Source organism: Trachypithecus francoisi, unplaced genomic scaffold (genome assembly GCF_009764315.1).
Source record: "Trachypithecus francoisi isolate TF-2019V2 unplaced genomic scaffold, Tfra_2.0 Lachesis_group4, whole genome shotgun sequence".
Classification (NCBI taxonomy): Eukaryota; Metazoa; Chordata; class Mammalia; order Primates; family Cercopithecidae; genus Trachypithecus; species Trachypithecus francoisi.
Window position 1 is genome coordinate 110543071 of NW_022681469.1, and position 6698 is coordinate 110549768.

The following is a 6698-nucleotide window of genomic DNA, read 5'->3' on the forward strand; positions in this document are numbered from 1 at the left end:
TCCCACCCACTGTGGCACAGGTTTTCCCAGCACTGCTTCATCAAAACATGACTTTATAAATAAGAGTTATCTCTCAAACTGGGAGAAATCACTGCATTAATCAAACAATTATATATGTGTGTGTGTGTGTGTGTGTGTGTGTATGTGTGTGTGTATATATATATATGAAGACAGAGTCTTGCCCTGTGGCCCAGGCTGGAGTACAATGGCATGATCTTGGCTCACTGCAACCTCCACCTCCTGGGTTCAAGCGATTCTCCTGCCTCAGCCTCCTGAGTAGCTGGGATGACAGGCACGTGCCACCACGCCCAGCTAGTTTTTGTTATTTTTAGTACAGACAGGGTTTCACCATGTTGGTCAGGCTGGTCTCGATCTCCTGACTTCATGATCCACCCATCTCAGCCTGCCGACGTGCTGGGATTCCAGGAGTGAGCCACCGCGCCCGGCTGATTTATGTTTTTAAAATCAGCTCGCTCTGCTAAACAAATATTTAAAGAAAAGATGAACAAAGACAGTGTAGACTGTTCAGGTGGCACCAAGAGAACCCTGGGAAGGAGAACCAGGGCCAGGGGCTGAGCCAGGTCGGACACCAGGGGTCAAGGCCACAGCCGGGAGGGCCAAGGTAGGCACCAGCTGCTGTGGGCGAGGCCGGGCCGGAGGGGGTCGGGGCGACACTAACCCCTGGTGGAGAGACAAAGAGGGGATGGGGGTCAGGGAGATGGGCCTCGAGGGACTTAGTATCTGATGAAAGGACAGATGAGACAGAGGCGCCTGGTAAGTGCCTGTTGAGGGTGGTGTAGAACAGAGAGGCTCGGATTTCACAGTGGACAGCGCAGCATCTCGGAGATGGGCCTAGATGCTGAGAGGAGGCGTCCACACAGCTGAGGCAGGCCAGGCAGAGGCCATAGTGTGGGTGAAGGCCGGGGAACGGGCAACCTCAGGGAACGGGGGCCTCTGGACAGAGCCTGGAGCAGAATGATGGGTGTGGGCACAGGTGGGGCACGGGCTGGAGGTGTCGGGAAGAAGCCTGTGAGGCTGGTGCTGGGTGGCTGGCCAGGACCGAGTTCACCAGAGAAGCCCCTGAGTGCGGAGGGGAGTGGGGGCTGGACCGGGACACTGGGGAGCCCGTTTCCGGACTCTGGTGAGTCCATTCCCGGATGTCAGGGAGCCGTCAGGAGGCTTCGGTGCTCAGCAGAGGGAGGAAGCGGGGCCTGGGCAGAGCTCAGCCACAGAGACCAGTCAGCAAAAGAGCCTCTGCAAAGGCAAGGAGGGTGGGGGAGGGAAAAGGGTCTGCTTCGCTTTTTCCTGAGGACATTGAAGGAAGGGAGAGGCCTTACGGAGAAAGGGAGGCCTCCATGTCCAGAGCAGGAATCTGAAAGTGGAATGGGTTTGCCAGATGTTTCTCCCCCTCTGTCTCTCAACCTCTGTCTGCCTCTATCTCTGTCTCCTCTTTGTCTCTCCCTGTCCCTCTCTATCTCCGTTCTCTCTGCAGGAGCCCATCCATGTCCCTCATCCAGCAAACTCCATGGCCGGGCAGGGCTCTTCAGGACACTGCGGTTGTGCCCTGTTTAAAACAATAACTGTGTCTCAAGTTTCTTGGAGTGAAGCCACCATGACCTTTGCAGCAGACGAAGCGTACACTTTTTCCAAGTGTGACTCAAAGGACAAAAGGTTCATGCACAAGGCAGTTCTAAAAGTGGACGGGTAATTGCTGGTTCTGCTTCCTGTAAGGGTTTTGTAAGATCACACCAAACCCACTCCCTCACAGAAAACAGCTTCAAAATCTGTACACAATGCAAACAGGCTGCTTATGGGCGTTGGAGAGTGAACAGCAAGACGGACCTGGGGTGCACACGGGGGATAAAGGGGTTGCAGGAAGCACGTTGTCATTGACGGTGGCTGTTATCCTGGGCCCTGTGTAGTTAGGGCATGAGGAGCTGGGGGTCCTCAGGGAAGACCACAGTCTTCATGGCCTGGAAGAGGAGCAGAATGAAATTGAGGAAGCTGTGGCCACTGGAGAGGGGGAGCATCCAGAAGGGGAAGTTTTACAAAAGGGAAACTTCAGACTCTACTCATGTTTCCGACTGGCCCTGAACTGCACACACACAAAGCAGATGAAAGAAGCCCAGCTAAAGGCAGAAAGTCTGAGTTCAGGCTGCAGCTGTCGTCAGGACATTTGCAGTTCAAGCCCAAACACAATCACTACCTGCTACACCAAAAGAAACTGTAGTTGGTGGAAAATCACAGAGTGCAGAACCTCCACATCACATGCATCGTGTCCAGGACCCAATTCAGGATTGCTCAGCACACAGAGAGACCAGTGGAGTGGAACACATTCTTAGGAGAAAAGAACGTCAACTGCAGTGAATCCCAGATGACCCGGTGTGCGATAGGAGATGAGGACAGAACGTCAACTGAGATGGATCCTAAATGACCAGGTGTGCGATAGGAGATGAGGATAGAACGTCAACTGAGATGGATCCCAGATGACCAGGTGTGCGATAGGAGATGAGGATAGAACGTTGACTGAGGTGGATCCCAGATGACCAGATGTGCGATAGGAGATGAGGACAGAACGTCAACTGAGATGGATCCTAAATGATCAGGTGTGCGATAGGAGATGAGGACAGAACGCCGACTGAGGTGGATCCCAGATGACCAGGTGTGCGATAGGAGATGAGGATAGAACGTTGACTGAGGTGGATCCCAGATGACCAGGTGTGCAATAGGAGATGAGGACAGAACGTCAACTGAGATGGATCCTAAATGATCAGGTGTGCGATAGGAGATGAGGATAGAACGTCAACTGAGGTGGATCCCAGATGACCAGGTGTGTGATAGGAGATGAGGATAGAACGTCAACTGAGATGGATCCTAAATGACCAGGTGTGCGATAGGAGATGAGGACAGAACGTCAACTGAGGTGGATCCCAGATGACCAGGTGTGGATTAGGAGATGAGGACAGAACATCAACTGAGGTGGATCCCAATGACCAGGTGTGTGATAGGAGATGAGGATAGAACGTCAACTGAGGTGGATCCCAGATGACCAGGTGTGTGATAGGAGATGAGGATTTTACTTCAGTGGCTTGAAGCTGGATTCAGGGGATAAACAGTGTTATATCCTCTTGATTAATTGACCCTCATGGAATTACAAAACGATCTTTATAACGCTGGTTGTGTTCATTGCTCTGAAATCCACCTTGTCCAATATTAACATAGCTGCTCCAGCTTTTTTTCTGACTAGCGTTAGTACAGTGTAGCTTTTAAAATCCCGTTAGTTTTCATGTATCTGTGAATTTACATTTAAAGTGGGTTTTGGGTAGGCAGCAATTCATTGGGTCTTGCTTTCTTATTCAATCTGACAAACTGCCATTGAATTAGACCAATGGTTATAAATCATTTTCCTCTAATGTTACTGTTGATAATAGTTGGATTTAAACCACCATCTTGCTATTTGTGTTTTATTTATCCTGTCTACTTTCTGTTTCCTGTTCCTCTTAGCCAACCTTCTTCTGGACTGGGTATTTTTTAATTATCCCACTTAGTCACTTTCGTTGGCTTATTCCCCATAACTCGGTTTGTGCATATGTAAGTGTGTGTGTACGTGCATACATTTTAGGGTTTATAGTGTGTACCTTCCACTTATCGCAATCCATCTTCAAATAATATTATACCCCGTCATGACGGTTTAATAACCTTACAGAAGCACACTTCCATTCCCCGCCCTCCTTCATGCCCTTGTGGGCACATGTTTTATTTCTCTGTATGTTCTATACCCAGCAAAACATGCTATGCCTTCCTGTGCTTCTATCGGGTCTCCTATAATGTCATTTTCCTCTTGTCCAAAGGACTTTCTTTAACATCTCTTAGTGCTTATCTGCTGGTATGATTAATATTTTAGCTTTTATATGTCTGAAAAAGTTGATATCTCACCCTGTTTCTACCTTTGTTGCCAGGTATGGAATCATGAATCAACAAGCTTTTCCCGGCAGTGCTTTGCAGAGCTTGTTCCACTGTCCTCTAGCTCGCCTCATTTTCAAGGAGAAACCTGCCATCATCCTCGTCTTTGTTCCTCTGTACCTGGCACGTCTCTTTTCTTCTGCCTGCTGTTAGGATTGTCTCATTCTCACCCAATTTCAGCAATTTGATTAAGATGTGCCTTCTTCATACTTTTTGAACTGGGCTATGTAACTTTTAAAAAGCAAATTTGAAAATATTTTGATCATTTTATCTTCCTTTCTTTTCCTGTTTTTTTTTTTTCTTTGTTTTCTTTCTGGGACTCTAAATGTATGAATTTTAGGCCAATTGAAGTTGCCTCCCAATTAGCTTTCTGCTGCTTTCGAAGGGGTCTGTTTTCTGTCTGTGTTTCATGTTGGATGGTTTCTTTTACACACCTTCAAGGTCATTGATCTTTCCTTTTGTAGTGTCTGTCTAATCTCATAATCTCATCCAGTGGATTTTCTTTATCTCAGAGATGGTGTCATCTCTAAAAGTTTGACTTGGGACTTTTTAATGTCTTTCATATCTCCACTTAACATTATCATGTGGAGCAGAGTGATGGTAACTACAGCCCATCTTTGTCTGTGAATTCCTGCATTCTGTGCCATTTGTGAGTCAGTTTTAAGTTGTTGATATTCCTCCTCATGACATGATATGTCTTCCTGCCTCTTTGCGTACTTGGTAATTTTTTACTGGATGCTAGACATCACGTACTTTTCCTTGTTAGATCCTGGATAGTTTTGCACTCCTAAAATTATTTTAAAACTTTTATGGGATGAAGTTACTTTACTTGGAAACAATTTGATACGTTTGAGACTTGATTTTAAGCTTTTTCGGGTGGGGCCTAAATTAGTCTCGGACTGATTATGCTCCACTACTGAGCTGACACCACGCTGAAAAAGCTGAATAAAGAGAAAAATCAATCAATAAGTATTCACACGTATTCACAAACCATAATGAGGAGAAAAATCCATCTAAATATTCACATAATCCTAAAAAAAGTTAAGAAATGAGGAACAAAGGGGAAAACTGGAAGATATATATAGAGAGAACGAGGCATAAAATTACAGACCCAAACACAACCATGTCAATACTCATTTAAATATTAGTGGATCAAAGATTTCAGCTGAAAAGCGGAGGTTGTCAGAATAGATATGAAAATAAGACCCACACACATGCTATCTTCCAAAACTGCACTTTAGGGACAGAGACACAGGTAGCTTTAAATAAAATTACAATTAAAACATAAACATGGGAAAGGAAGAAGAAGAACTGCCTCTTTATGCAGATATCATGAATCATGTATGAGGAAATATCTTAAGAAACCTATAAACAAGTAGCATAGGCATGGAGAAAGTGTGGTTGACTCACATGATGGAATATTACTCAACGGTAAACAGGAATAAAGCACTAACATGCCACAATGCGGATGAACCTTGAAATCGAAAACATGATGAGTGAAAGAAGACAGACACGAAGGGCCACAGGTTACATGATTCCAGGTCTATGAAATGGGCAAATCTAAAGAGGCAGAACGCAGATTAGTGGTGCCAGGAGCCGGGGGAAGAGAGGAACAGAGAGTTCCTCCCTTGATTGATGTGGTGTCTCCTTTCGTGGTGATGCCAACGTCCCAGAGCCAGACAGTGGTTATGGCTGACAACATTGTGAATGCACTAGATGCCACTGAATTGTGCACTTCCAAATTGTGAAAATAGTGAATTCTATAATACGTGAATTTTACCACCATAGAAACCAAACTATTAGTACAAATAAATTAGTTTAGCCAAGTTGCAGGATTTAACTTCCATAGAAAAATCGATTGTATGTCTGTGTGCTTGCAATGAATACTTAGAAAATGAAGCTAAATTGATTGGAGTAAAAGAAAAAAAAAAACCCTAATTAAAGAATTGAAAGACGCTTACACTGAAAGCCGTAAGACATTGCAAGGAAAACCACAATAAATGAAGACATATATTCTGTTCATGGATTGGACAGCTCAATACTGTTAAGACAAAAATTCTCTGCACGTTGATACCAAATCGATGTATATATTAAATACAATTTTCACTGGAATCTTAGTGGTCCTTTTGGAAGGAAGCTTTGCTCACCAGTATACCACCTGTGCCACTTACGGTCCTTTTGAATAGATGAGACAGCTGATGCTAAGATTTATGTGGAAAGACAAAATGCTTAAAATATCCAGAAACAACTTTGAAAAATAAGAACAAGGCTGTGGGGCCCACACTACCTGATTTCAAAAATTCCTCTGCAGGTATGGTAATCACGACAGTGTGATTTCAGCATCAGGGAAGACTCAGAGGCCAACTGAGCTGAAGGGGAAGTCAGAAAGACCCACATTTATATAGTCCCTTGATTGCTGGTAAAGGTATAAATTTAATTCCTTCAGAACTAGCTGTTTCAATAAACGGTGCTAGAACAAGTTGATATCTACGTGAAAAAAAAAAGACCTTCAAGCCTCACCTCCCACCACATGCAAAATTATCTTGAGATGGATCATGGACTGAAAATTAGTGCTAAGACTTTTAAAGTTCTGGAAGAAAACATAGGGAAGAATTTTTATGACTTGGGCTAGAATAAACATTTTTTAGAAACAAGGTGTGAAAAGCACAGATGATAAAAAATGATAAAGTAAATTCAGCAAAATTGAAAAAATTAGCTCAAAATTAAAAATACAG

General features: G+C 44.5%; 1 long non-coding RNA gene across 2 annotated transcripts; it reads left to right on the forward strand.

Annotated features, from left to right (window-relative positions):
* The first annotated feature begins 428 nt into the window (after positions 1 to 428).
* Positions 429 to 6345, forward strand: LOC117072984. Of its 2 annotated transcripts, none has more exons than XR_004433043.1 (2): positions 429 to 2942; positions 2998 to 6345. It is a non-coding gene; the product is annotated as an uncharacterized LOC117072984 (long non-coding RNA). The 2 variants fall into 2 exon arrangements; XR_004433044.1 differs by having other exon boundaries at positions 3054 to 6345.
* Positions 6346 to 6698: the final 353 nt, after the last annotated feature.